This window comes from Strigops habroptila, chromosome 2 (genome assembly GCF_004027225.2).
Source record: "Strigops habroptila isolate Jane chromosome 2, bStrHab1.2.pri, whole genome shotgun sequence".
Taxonomy (NCBI): Eukaryota; Metazoa; Chordata; class Aves; order Psittaciformes; family Psittacidae; genus Strigops; species Strigops habroptila.
In genome coordinates, this window is record NC_044278.2 from 118,488,361 (window position 1) to 118,505,524 (window position 17,164).

Here is a 17,164-nt window from a genome sequence, read left to right on the forward strand (position 1 = left end):
GGGATGGTGGGAGTTTGAGGGATGATAAGAAGATTTTTACTTACCTTCATTTTCAATTTCTCCACTTGCTTTACCAATGATTATGGATAATACAAGATAAGTTTGGAATTTCTGTGATCTGCTGCCATGTTTATTTTTCTTAATCTTATTTTATTTCACCCATTGCTTTAGCCCAGTTAATTTCAATTCTATTTCTTGTTTCCTCCTGCTTATATATGGAGAAATGAATATATGTCTAAATTCTATTCTCATTCTTATATATGGGGAAACGAATATATGTCTGTCTAAATTCTCACCGAGGCAATAGTATGTGGAACTGATTTTCAGAAATAACATAGGTCTAGAGAGGTTTCTTGGTTTTGTTTTTTTGGGGGCACTGCAGAAAGCACTTACTTCATTTGGAGAGTGCTATCAGCATCCACATAACCACATAGAGGACTTCAGTTGTCTCATGGGCTCACCCCCGCTTCACACCCTCCCTTCTTCTCCTGAAGAAACCAGAAGAGTCCATTGACTTAAAAGACAATTCAGAGGAATTGCACAACTTTATTCACTTATCAAAGAAATGTGATGAAATTCACACTCCCTTTCTCCTCTAAAGCACAAATTCTGCAATTGAGTTGCTTGGGCTGCGTAGGAGGGAATTTCGTTAAGCAAGACAGCACTGAAATTCCTCAATAACAGCACGACCTATCCACTTCCTTCAGCTAAAAAACACAAGTTCAAAAAGAGAGCTCAAGAGAGGTCATATTTACATCTTGCCTAGCAGCTTGCTTTCCCTGGGACACTGCAATATGCTTTCTGCTTTGCAGAAGTCATCCTCATTCTTCAGCTTCTTCTTGCTTACCCCTAGCCTCTGACGGAAAACCAGCCCACAGAACAGGAGTACGATTGCTGTGCTTCACTGGGTGCAGAAAATAAATAACACGTCTCCTGCACCCATTACTTATCCTCGCTGTGTGTTTTTTAACCTACCTCCTATAAAAAGAAGCTAATTTATAATCATGTTGTTTATCGGGAGTGTTTGCTCACATCTGTCTGTCGGCAAGTTGTATAAATCAATTAGCCCCAGACAGACACACTCTGTAGCTTTCTGTATTCCCACAGATGTCACTTACTCATCAGCAGGGAAAAAACCCACACTAGCCTTCACTGTCTCCTAATTTGGGTGCACGTGAAAAACAATTAAGTATATCTTCTGCACATAGGTATCAAAAGTGTTCCAGTTACTTGGCAACCAACCGAAAAACTGTGCTGGAAAACCAAACACCTGAGTACAATGCTGTGCCCATTTGCATACATGTGCATAGATACATATGCCTGAAGAGATGTATGGGTATGAGTTATTTTAGTATCAAAGAATAAGGATTCGGGGAATCTCTTAAAATAGCTGTGTTAGTTTATTGCCATTTCTGCAAATGTGAACTTTGTAGTAAGGTGGGGGGAAATAAAGCTGTGTGTGAGATGGGGAGGGATTTTGGGGAGGCACAGGCTGTGCATTGACAGTACTGCAGTCAGAGGGAATTACAGGGAGTGTTGAAGTGACAGGTAAAGTTTACAAGCATTGCACAGGAGATAATTGCACTCAAATGCTGCTTTACAGTCCTACTAACTTCTCTAGTTTGCTTGAAGACTCGCAGCAATACATTCTGTTATTGCTTGGTACATATGGTCTCGGATTCATCTCTCTCTTATTGCAAAGCACTTGCTATGAAAAGCTTAGGCTGGTCAGTCTTGTGGCTCCATCTTCTCCTGGAAACAAGAGGCAGGAGTGGGCAAGGTATGGGCAAAGATCTCCATCCGCTGTAGGAACAGAAGGAAGAGGATTGGATTAAAACAGTGTTTTTTCTTGATTGTGGATAAGTGCGTGGTTTCAGGGAATGACAGTGGGATGTGTGATGAAGAGAAGGATGAGAGCAGGTGAGAGGCAGCTGAGAGCAGGTATGGAGAGGTCTGAGCAGAGGCGGGGGAAGAGGGACACAGGGGGACGTGGAGAGGAGAGGCTGGTAGGTGTGCATAGAATCACAGAATCACATAATCATTAGTCTTGGAAAGGACCTTAGGATCATCTTCAGCTTTTGCATGTCTTGCCCATAGAGAGGGTTGAAAAAGAGGAGATGGATATAATGTAGGATGAGCACAAGTAGACATCTTAATGTCTACACTGCAGTACAACCAGACTGTGAGCCTTGGGCAATTGCAGCCCATTGGGTGATGGAAAGAAGCAAATGTAGTGGTCATTCCTGTGTACTCTTTTCTCTGGTTTTGTAAGCCTTCTATTTCCTCACCTTGACTTTACTGCTTCATTTCCTATAGACCAGTGGAGGGGTTAATCTTTAATACCTTGCAGTAATAAAACTGTTTTAATTAGCATTAGCTTGGAATGACAAGACTACAAGTAATTAAGTTACACTGGGATCTTGTTGGAATGAAATTGATACCAGGGGATAGCATAAACATAAATCAGCATTTAAATAAACTGAAATCAGATTGCTGTAATTAAAAGGAAAATCCATTGGCATTAAGACATAAAAATAACAGATACAGATTTAATAAACAGAGCGAAGGAAGGGGAGAGAGCCTGGAAAAATGTAAATTGTTCCTCCCCACATACCGCTGTCAAAAAAAGGAGGAGGATAAGAGATCACTGTTTGGTTAGTATTAAGTATAATGCGATTACACTGGGACGGGAAAGAAGTTAGAAAACAGAGAGAAGATTATGAGAGTCTGTACAGAATGCCATTAACATTAACCTGATGCATTGCAAGTGAGTTCTAGTTATAAAAGTAATTAATGGCTACCGAACCCATCTGGAATGTTCAATCAAAGGACAAAGAGAGAAGAACGAGTCGAGGAGAAAGCGATTGCTTCTCTGAAGTTAAGAAAGGCACATGCAGTCAGGAGCCAGCAGCACGCTGATGCATTTTCTTCATGCTACAGAAAGAGCAAGCCAGCATATGCGTACCAACTCCTACTATTTTCTTTAGGCTGTTTACCGCTATAGGACATGGCATTTTTGTATGATTAAAAATGATTCATTAGCCTTTTGGATTAAGGGAATCATGTATCTTCTTTAAATGTTATGGTAATTAAAATAAACTAGATGAAGCACCCTATTTTAGTTTCTTGCAAGACAATAATCTCCTTTCAGAGAAGATAAAGGATTTGGAGGAATTGATGTAGGAAGGAAGATAAAGAGAATGCTGCATGAAGTGATTCCAGTTCTGTTGTGACCTCCCAGGTAAGAAAACCCTACCTGAGCTGTGAATAACTCAATGAAAGCAGCCAGGCAGGTTACAGTGATAGTCACAACATAATAAACATTGCTTTATGCTCTGGTTCCTTAGCTCTTCTGCAGACAGGTCTTACCTTCAACTGCAGGGTCATCCAAGATGAAGTTGTAAAGGTCAGTGTGGATCAATGCAGACAGGGAATAGAAGCATGACATTATTTATATACTATGCAACAGAAAGTGTCAGGCAAGCTTTATAGACAGAGCAAAGAGGTGGCTGTGTTTAGAGCTGTGCTGGTTAATGTGAAAGTTTGCTCCAGGCTAAACTTCCTCTCTGGGGTATTTTTAGTCTGTACAGATGGCCTGCACACAATGTGGAAACTCAACCCACCCATTTCATACTTACTGGTCATACCTGGTGGATATGGGAAGTCCATGTATCATAGGACTGCAGTATCTGGAAACACTGAGATCTTGTGTTGTACTGCTGATGTTTAGATTTGTCCTGTAAGTCTAATATCTACTGCATGCATTAGACTTACTGTTAACACATGAGGGGTTATCCAAGGTATGTAGGGAATGATAGGGGCATCCCAGCTGAGTTACATTCCTTGTGCATTCACCAAAGAGTTGACCTGCACAAGTGCAGAGACACTAGTTTACGGGTTCAAACTTAAACAGGGGAAGTTTAGGTTAGATATAAGGGAGAAGTTCTTTACTGGTGGTGAGGCATGGGAATGGGTTGCCCAAGGAAGTTGTGAATGCTCCATCCTTGGCAGTGTTCAAGGCCAGGTTGGATGGAGTCTTAGGAGACATGGTCTAGTGTGTGGTATCCCTGCCCATGGCAGAGGGGGTTGGAACTAGATGATCTTAAGGTCCTTTCCAACCCAAACCAATCTGTGATTCTATGATTCTGTGATTCGGTTGGGATTTCCAGATATTTTATAGTTATAGAATGGCTTGAGTAGAAATGGAGGTGATTTTATCCAACCAAAGGGACCCATGGAGCTGATTTTATCCAACCATTTTTTCTAGCTAAATGTCTTTTTCCAGTCACAATAGTGGATATTTTGAATGCCAGATAAACTAGTCTTCAAATTATATCTGTTAAAAAAAAAAAATTAAAAAAAGGTTAAAAAAAGAAGGCATGTGCCTCTAAATTTTTGAGGTTAAGATGAACAGATTTATTGAAACTAATGTAAAAGGAGCGTGCATGCTCCTATTCTGGGTCAGAGTTGCCTTAATTTATTCATGATATTTAAGAACAGTATAAAGTCAAAGAAGCAGGAGCCATTTGGACCCAGTGTAAGAACCTCAAGCAGAGTTTGTGTCACTTAAGTAATGTGGTATATGCATGTTCTCATGCATTGAGCACTGTGGATCAATGATAGGGTGAAAAAGAGATCTGATATTTAAAACTATGGTCAGAGAAGGCAGGATCTGTAGAAAAGGGATAAAAGCCTCTTTGGAAGTGGCAGTGGCAAAACCTCATTTTCATTTGCTTACTCAGATGTGAAAAATAGTCAGATCAGTGGATTTATGTAAAACTGAACAATACTCATCCCATTCTAGTTACTGGGAATTTTGCCATTAACTTAATGGGACTGAGGTTCCAGTTCCTGTGTTTAATCATCACAAATATAATTTTATTGAGTAGTAACAGAGCAATTTTGCACCACACATTAGATGTCACTTGCATACATCAAAGCCATTCCTTCTATGATGATCATATTACTTGGCCTAGAGTAATTAGCATTAATAATAGTGTTGTCATTTGAAGGGAACGAGTCAGGATTAAACAGAAGAATTAACAAAATAACTTTCTTACATAAATCAAGCAGGAATTATTGAACCTTACTTGACCACACATTCACCTTGCTAAACTAAATGACTGCTTGTAATAAAGACCTGCTAGTTTAATATCCGAACAACAGGCTTAAATTGCTCTCTGCAGATCTGGATTTTTCCAGACATATTTGTGCCCCTGGATAGAAGGAAGCAGAGGAATAGTTTGATGAGGGTCCTTCACTTGTGTTTAAAATGACAACCCATGGAGCCATCAGCTGGCAAATGCTAAGTGGGACAGGGAACTGAATGATCATACCCTGGTTGTGATGACTGTGATCTTGCGTCTGCACAACCCCGTCTGGAACCTGTCGTGTTTTACAGACATCGCCAGCTATGAATGTATAATGTGCCATGCTCTGTAGTGCAGTCACCTTATGGGTGAAACTCAACAACTGACTTGACAGCATCCTGCCTCGTTACATGAGGAATTTGGAGACGGAATGAGAAATTCTCCTGCCTAGTGACAGTACAGGGAGAACTTACCTAGGTCAGCTCTAATCGACAAGTAACGTGGGACTGGGACAGCTAAATGAATATCATTACTCACAGTGAGAGAATGAAGGAGCCAACTCTTTAGTTTCCCACCCTCTTTTCTTTCTGTTTATGGTTTGAAATCACCTCCAGCAGAAGGAACCAGAAAGGACAGATCTTACTTCACCCTTGGCTCCTTGCTTACCCAGAGTGAGCCAAAGGATTGGCTCTTGTGTATCCCCTGCAGTATCCCTGTTCTTCTTAACAAATCCTTTGTTAAACCAGCTATTGTTTTCTTGGGGAATTTTACAGAGTCACAGCTTGCAACGATAAAGCTGCAAAATAGATGGAGTTATTATTTGCTGTGTTTTCTAGCAGGGAAAATCAAATGGAAGCTTTCTGCTAGGCTACTCCCGTACAAGAGCATCCGACAGTCATTTACTGCAGCATTGCTATCTCATCTGGATAGAGTTACAGACCTTCTCCTTGTGTCAGGAGATAGTAGCACAAGCTTATCACTATCTAGATGAAAAAGTTCAAGGGAAGAGGCAAGAAGCCAAATTTCATAGCAGAAGACACAGAGTCCTAGAAAGCTGGGGACCCAGTTCCTGCCTGATGCTGCTCTTTTTGCAGTATCAACTCCAGTTCACCAAATGTCTCTTGCTGTCCATTTTTAAAATATTTATATCCTGAGTCTATCCAAAAATATAGAACAAAGCCACCTACTGACATCAGTTACATTGACAAAGTGTCAACAACCCTGAAATAGTGTTTTCATCTCCTACCGTGCTAAACAACAGTCTATGGCTAAATACACTGGCAGATCCTGAAGGATAATAAGGACTTGTTGCATGGAGAAGAGGGTTTTTTGCTAAAGTCAGCCTTGCTTGCATGAAAGTGCCCTGCTTTATTATACATAAATCCAGAAGTTACCAGCAGATCATAACTGTTGAGCAATAATAAAAGTAGGCAAGCGATCTTGTCTGTCACCAGAGCACAAGCCATAATTCTAAGCAGCATGAAAAAATGCATTGAAACCTATATATGGAGCAGTAGTTTATCTTAATAGATACATACCACGCTGGTAAGGGAAACTTCATCAAGATCAGTTGAAGTTTCTGGGCAGACTTTGGGTTTAGACCTAAATGGAGTGCAATGCAGGGAGCTAGGCCATATAGGATAAATAGCTTCTTCACAGAAGGAATAACACCACAACACACATAGTAGTATTGTCATGGTTATTGTCATGTCAACCTTACTCTCAGACTACAGCCAAAACATAACACTGTAGCAGCTACTAGGAAGAAAATTAACTCTATCCCAGCAAAAACCAGGACATAGTCAGCTGGCAGTCTGATAAAACTGGAGAATAGTAGATGGGCTTTGCTACATTAGATTAAAAACATGTCTGTGCTTTTGGAGATCTTCCAGTTTGGTTTCTTCTTACTTGAATTGAGCTCCTTTAGCCAGGTAGGCATCTCCTCCCCTCTCCCCATTCTCCATTCTCAGTGTGATGAATGACTGTTCCAGCCAGGTCTAGTGAAATAAGGAATGGTGCCTTGTTGCATCACATCCTATATCTTTAAATAACTCTCCATGCATGTTGGGAAGAGCAAGGGAACCTCAAAGTATCCTGTCTTATGAACAACAGCATTGCAAAAATATCTGGTTGTTGATGTCATCAAGGCCGCATGATGGTTGCTGAGCAGGAGGTTTTCTTCAGGGTGTTGGCTATTCCTAGCTTTGCCATTGCTGCATGACCTTGGTGAACTCACTTCACTTCAGCATGCATCAGCTGATCACTGTTTAATATGGGGATAACCATACTTAAAAGCCTTTTTAAGTTTCCTGACATTCGTGGAGGACAGTGCAATAGGCAAGCCAGATATTCACAGAAACATAGAATCATGGAATGGTTTGGGTTGGAAAGAACCTTAAAGCTCATCCAGTTCCAACCCCCTGCCACAGGCAGGGACACAACGTCCACTAGAGCAGGTTGCTCCAAGCCCCTGTGTCCAACCTGGCCTTGAACACTGCCAGGGATGGGGCAGCCACAGCTTCTCTGGGCACCCTGTGCCAGCGCCTCAGCACCCTCACAGGGAAGAACTTCTGCCTAAGAGCTCATCTCAATCTCCCCTCTGGCAGGTTAAAGCCATTCCCTCTTGTCCTGTCCCTCCAGGCCCTTGTCCAAAGCCCCTCTCCAGGTTTTCTGTAGCCCCTTTAGGCACTGGAGCTGCTCTAAGGTCTCCCCTTGAGGAGCCTTCTCTTCTCCAGCTGAACAAGGCCAGCTCTCTCAGCCTGTCTTCACAGGAGAGGTGCTTCAACCCTCTGATCATCTTGCTCAGCTATGGTCTTATGGTTGCTTATCTCGGGATGCTGTGTGGATGGAGCATGCTGTAGGTCCTGTTTGCCACCATTCCCTGTTGTGAATGAGATCAGCGCTGTGGTCTGGGCTCTGACATCATCCTGGGATGACATCTCTGCTGTCACAGGGTTTTGCTGGAGGGTTTCCAGAGCTTTTGGGGACATCTGTGACAAGGACACATCTTTCTCTCTCCTTGCTGCTGTCTTGCCCATTGTGTGAGTTTAACCACAGGGCACAATGTTTTCTTCCTCGCATCTCACTGATGTGTGAGAAGTCAGTGCCTCGTTAGAAAACGGCTGAGCAGGCATCAACAGCCCGCACACTGGAAACCAGGTTCAGTGTCATCGCTGCTGTAGAGCATGCACATGCTGGGGAGAGACAGAGCAAGAGACTCCACAGCATTTGGGAAATCAAATTAAGATTGCATTGAAATGTGCAAGCTGTTCATGGGAACAGCCTGATTTTGGCGGGTGGGAGAAGAGATTATGGGAGGGATGGAGGGCAGGAACAGGTGAGAATTAAGAAATGATGTGTCAGAAAAACCATTTCAGTTAAACCACAGAATTCCTTTGCTAGGATGAAAAACAGGAAACCTGGCCTTGCTCTGCTCTTGTAAATCTCTGTCTGTGGCTGTGATGGAGGATGAAGGGATGTGTGGTGCCAGCTCAGAGTTGAATCGGCTTCTCCATGTGGACTTTTATGTGCCACTATGTGAAATTGAAAGATTATTTCTTTCAGATTTCAGTTCTTTGGCCTCTTCTCTTGGGGTTATTTACAAAACCCAGCACTGTTCCAACCTCCCTTTGCAAGTCCCACATTCAGGTGGACCTGGCTCTGCTCCCAGCTCTTGAGAATTGAATCTCCCCAGCCAGGCCTGCTGACTAGTTCTTGGTTTCTTTTCTGCGTGTTGTTGTTTGCTTGTTGATCCATGCCATGGGACAGAGCACAATTAAATGAAGAAAAATGAAAACGTGGTGCTATGCCAGACACTTTTGCTGCTGTCTTGCTGATTATGAAAGATGAATGTGATTCTGGGCAAACAGACAAGAACGGATAATGCTGTGTCCTCTATGTATTGCACCTCAGGCAGCTTCTTCTGGGGAAGGAGCTCTGGTCCTTCCCCAGGACCCATGAAAGCAGTGTCAGTGCTGATGTAGGCAGGAGCTGCCCTTGTCCCTGTGCTTGTTTCTTACAGAGTTTGTACAGCCTAAAGTGCGTTATGGTTTGGTATTCTTAGATAGACATTATTTTGAGATGTGTCTTTGTATAGGATGTAAATCTAACCCATGCTGAAAGAGCCTGCTGTTACTTTACACAAGGATTTTCCTATCGTAAACCAGCCCATCTTCTTCTACTGAACCTAAAGTTTCTTATTCCCCCAGCAAAAACACAGTATCTCAAATAAGATTTTAGTACGATTATTATCTATTGCTGTTTGCACATTGGCTTAAAATTTATTCCCACATCTTTATTTCTTCAAGGCCTCTGTTTTCTTCCTGTCTCCTCCTCACTCCTATTTGTACCACTACATCTGTCTCTTCTTTTCCCAACATGTCAGTTCAGAAGGTCTAGGTGTCCTGCTCGTGGCAGGGGATTGGAACTAGATGATCTTTAAGATCCCTTCCTACCCAAATCATTTTATGATATGATATGATACCATTACCTTTTGTCCCCGAAATCTGCCTTAGTCAATCCTCTTCTTTTGACATCTGTCTTCATCTGAAAGTTTCCTCTTCCAGGTCTCTGATCTTCCACAACCATATTACATCCTTAATTCTCCATTCCGAGCCCATCAGCCATGCACCCATAAACCCATGCACCCATGTCCTGACCTCCTGTTTGCCTGGGCTTCTCCTGATCCCTGCTGCCTTGCAACCAGTGTCACTTGCCTCTCATCCTGTCTCTAACACGACATTTTTCTGGATGGATTATTAAGGAAGGTGACCATAAGATAATAAAAGTTTAGTGGAGTTATCCCTGCCTGGCGCATTACAGTGTCCTCCTACATCATTCAAGGTAGAGGACTCTGTTTGTGAAGCGAGGTGCTGGCAGCTCTGCCCTTCTGGGAATATTTAATGCAACGCTCAGCACCTTAACATTAAAGGAGAGGCTTTGTACAGACCGGACTGGGGGGACTGTTTGGCCACTACGTTGTCTCATGGGGCTGGATGTGGACTCTGGGCTGCCCACTGAGAAACAGTGCCCATGTGGACTGCGTGCAACATGTAAAGATCTTGGGTGTAGAGCACTATCAGGTTTGGAACTGTGTTTGCTGGATACCATGGTAGGATCTTCAGTTTGTTATCTGGGAGATCAGGTCCTTTTGGGCTTTGAAATCTGTGAATTCCTTAGCTACAGCTGCTCAAAACCAAGACGTCTGAATAGGGTTATTGCTTCTGCTGCTCCTTCAACACTTGCACTGTTTTATTAATTTTAAAGTAACACTTGGAAGCTGAGCCTTCCTTCTCGACACCTAAATTATTTAACTCAGAGGATTATTTAAGCCCCAATTCATTTCCTGAAAAGCAGGCAATAACCCCTTCAGAGATGGAGAACTGAGGATGCTCAAATGATAGCAAAGGAGTAGGTATTAAGCTTGTAGTAAATTGGGAATAAGATCTTGGGTACTTGTCTGAGAACACTGTCTCAATCCAAAGACCTTCTTTCCTGTCCCTGCAACCCAGAAAAGCCCAGCTCCAGCAGCAAACTACAGCCTGCCTGTAGCTGTCAGCCTAAGTAGTGATTTCAGCCAGATTTCTCTCATGCTTTCGATGTTAATCCTGGTGCTGGTTTGGGGTCTGCCCAAAGTAAAAGCACATCCTTTTCCTCTTTCCTGAATCTTTACCTGAAATTTGCATGGAAGCAGAGTATTCAGTGAAACTCAGAATAGACTGGCCATTTTTCTTCTTCCTCCAGATTGTAATTTTTGATTCATTTTGCTTCTAGGTCTTGGTGGTTCATTGTGCCCTATGCCATGAAAAGCTTTTTGTACTAGAAAGCTCTTTAGAAATGAAAACACCCTAAAATATATTAGAGAGGAACTTATAAACTCGGTTTCTAGCTAGGGATTTAGTCTGAAATGAAGAAAACACTCATGGAGGACCAAGTATGGAGCAGCTTTCTTGTGCAAGGTGACAGAAGGTTTGCAAGACGCAGCAGGCCATCGGTGGGAGGCTGCACACATCCAGTACCTGCCAGGCCTAAGTCTTCTGGAAGTACACCCAGAGCAGCCAGTTTTCCTGTTTTTCATGAGAGGGGAGAAAGATGAATTTCCCCAGCAATGTGGGCATTAAATGGCCAATTTGGTTGACTTGATATCTTGGAGTGAACAGAGACAAAAAACTGACTTCAACTTTCAAGTGATGGGTTTGTCTGCATTGGCGTGAACAAATTCTCCATTGTATTCACCACAAACAGGCTTTTCTTCCTGTATCAGCCTGCAAGGCCTTTTTGTTTCAAGTTTGTTTGTTTTTTTTTTCACCATAGAACAAACATATTTATTGTCAACACTGCAAAAAAACCCCTGCTTTCCTTATGTCTGAGTTCCCATGTGTCTCTCTTACACTATCACAAGGCATTGATAGACTTGTAGGATCTTGTTCCAGGCCCTTATCTGGTTTTCATTTAAGTAGTCCTTTTTGAGCCTACTCATATACAGCAACTTACCCGTGTATCTGTCTGACCTCCTGCACCAAAAGCCACTCCATTCTTTAAGCACTGAAATAGATTTCCTTTCTATCATCAGCCTGGCATGCGAAGCCCCAGAATTTGCCCCTAGCCCCAGCCCTGTGGAGTTTGTATCAACACTGCCAGCAACGGATGTCGAGGCAATGGCTTTCCAGGCCTCAGCAGTGATAATATCAGGCCATTAACCTGAGTAAGCTGTATCGCTATACCTGTGTATTTTGACACCTTCGAGTTACTTTGTGCTCTCTCTTGCAGCAGACAGCTTCCTCTTTGTAGCTTAGTCTATGCTCCACTCACTGGTTCCACATTTGCCTTTTAGGACGTGTAAAGCTTATCTGCTTTTCCTGTGCATGTATTTCTTATTTTCCTTTTTTTTGGAAAGCCAGATCTTCAGTCGGTGTAAATGCAGTCAGTGGAACTGCAGTGATTTACGGGAGCAAGCTCACAGCTCCTGTTCAGAGAGCTGTTAACCATTTGCTATTCTTTGGAAACAATTAAGTATTCCAGGTAAAATGCAACAGCATAACACTTAAAGCAAACCATGCATTTAACAGAGTGCGTTCCTGGTAATGGGTGAATTTTAATAGGATTGAGAAAAAACATTTCTTCACGTGTCTGAGCATCTTAATTACTGTTTGTAGGTAGGTGGGAAGATTGCCCCTGTGTCTGAGACACTGCTTTGCAACTGATTTCCTGTGTATCTCTAGGTTAACCACTTGAGCCTGTTATATATTTGAGTCTAATATATATTGAGTCAAATACATATTTCCAGTTTTTCAAGGTGACCTTTGTGAAATGACTTTTAACAGAGCTATGTGATTAGTTTCTGAGGGGTTTTTTGTTGGTTCTTTTTCTAGCTTAAACAAGACTATGCTAATTCCTGATCACAAATCAGGAAGCTGTTTTAAATCGTGTAAACCTTACTCGTTTGTATGAGATCAGACAGCTTACTATCCTTGTTTAATCTGGGTGTCATGATTTCTTCTTTCAGTGGATAAGATGGGTTAAGGTCTGGATTCCTTGAGTAGTCATGATCTGAATTGCTTACTGCTGTAGTTGCAACATGGAAGAGAAGGATTTAGAGTAGTTGCTGTGCATATGGACTGTGGCCTCAGTGTCACACATCAAAAAGGATGTGAAAACTTTCCCTCTCTCTGACAGATTATGTGGGCTCATCAGCGTGTCTTGTATCTTGGTGGGCACTTGTAGAACGTGGAGTAGGTCTGGACTCTTCATGGGCTCTATCACAGAAATGTTGGTACATAGTGTCTTATTGCACTTCCTGCTGGATGAATTTAAATCCCTCATTACGAGACACACAAGTAATTTTTGTCATACCAAGAGTGATCCTAGATACATGATGTTGGATCTGAAAGGTGACTCTGCTGCTTGATCTCAGCAGATCTCATGGTTGACATGAAAAGCATGGTCTCCCTGCTTAGGCGGGTAACGCTCGTCAGTTGATGATCAAAAGCAGGAGAGCTGTTCAGTCACCAAGTGAAGTTGCAGAGAGCTACAGAATTATTACGGAGAGATGTCTCGCTGCAATCCAGCATCTTTCTTTAGTGACCCAACATCGTGATGAAAACATTGCAACACATAACAGAATTCCAGTTTTTGGTTCCAGCACCCTGTATGTTATAGACCACCTCTCTTCTTCCACCTGCAAGAATGCAGGGAAGGATCCTGCGCATCACCACTAGCTGATAAGCACAAATAAGCCAGTTGCTGAGCAGTTCACTTCAGCTATTCTTCTTCCCTGTCTGTGCTTAAATATTACAGGCTTGCAATGCTTCACATACCCTAAAGCCAGTTGATTTCTTTTTTATGTCACTATATGTTTTAAAACATGTTGATTGAATTTACAAAGGTTGTGTTTCACAGCCATGGAGCAACTGTATTCTTTCAAACCAGGCAGAATTTGCTTATATGAAATCAGTTACAACTGCTATAGTTCTGGTATGTGCCTTTTGGCACACAAATAGTTCTCTAAAAGCAAAGAGACATATTTTTTCCTGGATCCAGTTGCAGGTACAGGTTAGAACAGTCTGTGATCTTCTTTAACATATGTCCCATTCATCATGACATTCAGATCTGCCAGCTGAAGACAGCGTTTTCCAGCCTCCCCCTACTCTGAATTTATGAGCTAGCTCAACCAGGCTGCTGATGAGCACCTGGGAGGGTGGGCTTACATCTTTCTATAGTATTTCTGAATCCAAGCTCTCAGATCCTGAGCAAGTGTGAGGGTCTCTCTGTACTGATCTCCAGTATGAGGTGTGGGCTGGCCCTCAAATGGCTATCGGAAGTGTTTTGAGTGTTGTTGATGTGATGCTAAGGGCAGAACTCCCTGAAAAGGCATCTACAATAACCACTTCGAAGTACCCTTATAATTTCAGCTACAGTTATACAGGACTGCTAAAAAAACAACTTGATGTAACAAGCGTATTTTTGCCAGCTCCCCAGGGAAAATCTTCCAGATAAATTTTCCTTCCCACTGAATGCTGCAGCGGTCCAGATGTTTTTTCTCAGACAGATGTTGCTTTGCCCAGCACCAGGCATCGCCGCTCCTGAGCTGCTATTTTGTGTGTACACAGCGTCTGTTCCTGGAGCTGCAAAAGCTGCATGTCAGTGAGTTTTTTCCTCTCACTTTTTGTCATTCATACTTCCTGCACAATTCAAATAACCAAATGGTTTCCTATTTAGGAAGCACGGTAGTTAAATGGTGAGATTTGTTTAAAAACTTCTGGAGGACTGAAGTGTTAGATTATAAATGCTCCTTATTTCATTTTAATAGACTTCCCAGTTCCACAGCACAACTACATGCTGTGCTGCATAGCTACGTGCACACAAATGCCCTCCCTTTGGTTTCAACCTGCCACCTGGCTTCATTTGCTGTTAGCTAACTCTAGTATTGAAAGGGACCATGAAAACGTCTCAAATGTGTCTCAGTCATAGTCTTTCTGAGCTGTCTCTGGCAAGATGAAGAACCTCAGTATATTTAGTTGTTCCTAATGTGCAAGCTTACCTATACTTTTGATCAGCTGCATTTCCCTTATAATTCCTGGTTTTCACATCTTTTTGGCATAGAAAGTTCTACTGTTTGTCCATCTGCGTTTTACGCGTAAGGATTGGACACAGTGAGACTTTATTCAATGACATAACAATACTTTTCTTCTTGTTCTCTATTTATTTCTGAATTTCTTTGATGTTCTTTTTGCTTTTGTGAGTAGCCACAGGGTCGTATTTTACAAGGCATTTTTTACAAGTTTACATCCTTATGTGTATGATAAGGAATTTTTCACAGGACAGCTCATATCTTGGCCTTATTTGCTCTCTCGAGGATTTATTTCTTTCCTTAGACCCTAGTCCGCGAAGGATCAAAGATGAGCATTTCGTTGGGTACCTTGTGTTATGTAGGATGAATCTGGATCTACACAGTTTAGCCAGACTGAAGATTTGAAGTTAATATGGTGGTTAATGCTTAAATATTATGACTTATGACATACATGAAGTCAAAAAAAATGATCTAGCAAACTCTCTTAGCTTTAAGTGATGTGTATATGTGATTAGCACGGTAATTTTCAGACTGTGTTTTCAGACCCCGCTTCTGAAAGGGTGGGCAGATATGTAAACCAGCTAGCATCAGGGAAGAGAAGAGCGGTGCCTGAATCAGTGCCAGTCATAACATGAACTGAACAGCCGCTCTTGGATAACAAAGACTGTTTCTCAGAGGATAAAACTAAAGGGACTGAAAATACTATCAAGAAGTTGACAGCCTCCCCTGTCAAGTCAATGCATGACTTGTGGGTGTCCTTGAAGGAGTGTAAGATTTTCATCCAAGAAAGTTACAGGAATGGTTTACAAATCTACTGCACCAGCTGCTATGAGGAAATAAATTAAAAATAGAGGGAGCTTATCAACATAAAAGTCCATGCCAAGAAATAGGCTCCACACCTGCCTCATTCTTCTGAGAGTAAAGATGCAGAGTTGTGTTGAGTTGTTGTCATGAAGGGGATCAAACCTCAAGAGGAGAAAACTTTCCTTCTAACAAATATTTAAGGATATGTTATTTTCCTGCAAAGTTGTTGTTGTTACACAGTAGAAACAGAATTTTAAGTGTCTTTACTATCCCATTCCAAAATTTTTGAGTCTTTATTCATAATACGCTTGGTTTATCTGTGGCTCAAAGACTTTAAATACTCGAGTTCATGAATGATTGCTTTCCTCAGATCATGTAGGGTATGCAGGTATGTTTCCAAGAACCAGCAATCTTAAGCGAAGGGTTTGCTGTCATACAGAAAGGAAAAGAAATGGATTTGCTCTGTCATAGAACATATCCAGTGCTGTTTTGAAATTCAAGATGATCATCTTGATAAAGAATTTAAATGTATTAAGAGAATGCAAATGGTTGTTATGTAGAGATACTTCAGGCAAGCACTTGAAATAGCTGGTTCTGTACATAACTGAGTGAAACAGAAAATGACAACTAACCCTCAAACATACTTGAAATGCATTAAAAAGTGAAAGAAAAAAGAAGAAATTGCATAGCTTTTTGAAGAACCTTAAACTTCCGAAAATCACAGAAGAATAAAAGCACATTATGAAGCAATCATATCTACTTAAGGTTCAGAAAACCTTCTAATTACACATTTCCAGGACTGGGCAGCTTGAGCATTGAGTTATATAAACCTTCCTTGTAGCCTCTGGTGCCTCAAATATTTCAAATCTTCTAACATTCCATTGAGCAGGGAAGACTGCCCAATTCCCCCTTGGAAGCCAGTAGATTATCATTCACTTAACCATTATCGTTAATTACTCCAGGCAATAAACCACTGCAAACATCATAGCAGACCAGCTATCTCTTGGCACGCAACTACGAATTTACACTGAACCAGTATGGCTTTATTCCAAGTTTGAGCCACAAATTCTTGTCTTTTGTAAACACTAAGTATCATTCACGGCATTAAGTGAAGCAGCCTTTTCTTACTATTTATGTCTATACATATAAGTATATATGTGTATGTGTACATAAATATATACAAAAGCACATAAATTCAAAGTGGGTTTTGAAAGTCTGTTTTGAAGATACAAAATTTGGTCTGTGATCTCCGACAAACTGTGTATCAGTTTTTTAAATGTATTTATTTAAGCGGCTTTTCTGAACAAATATTTTCTCATTAAGGATAGATAAAAACCATTTTTGTCACCTATTTCATTTCTTTAAGTCCTGTTACAGATCTACCTTGTACCTTTTCTAGAGCTACAGCTGTGAGATCACAGTTCATAGCCAAGAATATAATGTTGCATCAGCTGCAGACATATTGCAGAGATGTTATTCATTTAGATAGGACATGAACCTGTTGGAGTGGGTCCAGAGGAGGCCACACAAAAATGCTCTGAGGGCTGGAGCATCTCTCCTGTGAAGACAGGGAGAGCTGGGCTTGTTCGGCCCCGCTTGTTCGGCTTGTTTGGCCCCTCTTGTTCAGCTTGTTCAGTCCAGCTTGTTCTTAGCCTGAAGAAGAGAAGGCTCAGAGGAGACCTTAGAGCAGCTTCCAGTGCCT

The 17,164-nt window shown here is 41.7% G+C and overlaps 1 protein-coding gene and 1 long non-coding RNA gene across 11 annotated transcripts in view; one reads left to right on the forward strand and one right to left on the reverse strand.

Moving 5' to 3' along the window:
* The window catches only part of TENM4 (teneurin transmembrane protein 4), a 1,610,848-nt gene that overhangs the window by 1,039,651 nt on the left and 554,033 nt on the right, over positions 1-17,164 (forward strand). The window lies entirely within an intron of this gene.
* On the reverse strand, positions 1,377-3,529 carry LOC115603856. Its single transcript, XR_003990012.1, has 2 exons — positions 3,370-3,529; positions 1,377-1,803 (listed from the first exon to the last, which is right to left on the reverse strand). It is a non-coding gene; the product is annotated as an uncharacterized LOC115603856 (long non-coding RNA).